Below are 994 nucleotides of genomic sequence, written 5' to 3'. Positions count from 1 at the left end.
AATCAACACTACATTTTTAAACAGTGTTTGAAGCTAAATGTGACAAAATTTAGGCATGAATTTTTAGCAGAAGCTAAATGTGACAAAATTTAGGCATGAATTTTTAGCACAAGCTCCTTTACAAACGGCGCCCCATAGCTAAAATGGAGTTTTGACCCTAAAAGAAGCAGAATATTAACTAAAAGTTGCAAAATGCTAGCTAAAAGCTAAAGTAGCACAAGGCTAGACAAAAGCTAAAATGCTAAAGCCTAGCTTAAATCTAAAAGTATCAGAGGGCTAGGTAGAAACTAAAAGTATCAAAAGGTTGGCATAAAGCTAAAACTAGCAGAATGGTAGCTAAAAGCTAAAAGTAGCATTAGAAGACAAAAGCAGAGTGTGTATGCTGAAGCAGATTTAACAATAAAATGCCATCAACAAGAAGGTGAATTTTGCTTTTAGATTTTTGTTGTTGCTGTTCCCACATCCTTCTCTTCATGTACTGCAGTACAAAAAAAAAGAAAAAAACAAACCTTTACAAAAATCATCTCTGTGTCTTGAACCATGTGCCACCATTAGGGACACACAAAGGCACAGCTGACAAATGACCATTTTAATGCCCCTCTTTGACTTTAATGAATTTATACGTTATCTGGCCCTAATGGAAGCTGCAGTGGAGGGGCCGGCGTGAGGCCCTAACAAATGAAAAGCTCTGATTAGGGCAGAATGAGCGGAGAAAAAAAAATGCCATTCATCTTGGTTAGCATCCTCCTGTGCTCCTTTATGGGTCGCTGTTACAAGGACGGAGGGTGGGGGTCCTGGTCCCCCATTAGCCCCAAAGGGCCCGCTGAGTGGTCAGCAGCACGGCGTTGACGGAGCGTCTGCCCGCTCCGCAGTTCAACACTGTGAATGCCTCAGCCAGGCTTGACTCCTGAATAACCTCCCGAGGTACCGGGAGCCTCACCCCTGCATGACCCCGCACTCTGAACAGGGGTGTGAGGAGGGGGGGGGGGGGGGG

This window comes from Kryptolebias marmoratus, linkage group LG24 (genome assembly GCF_001649575.2).
Source record: "Kryptolebias marmoratus isolate JLee-2015 linkage group LG24, ASM164957v2, whole genome shotgun sequence".
NCBI classification, from domain to species: Eukaryota; Metazoa; Chordata; class Actinopteri; order Cyprinodontiformes; family Rivulidae; genus Kryptolebias; species Kryptolebias marmoratus.
Note: the sequence above shows the minus strand (reverse complement) of the source record.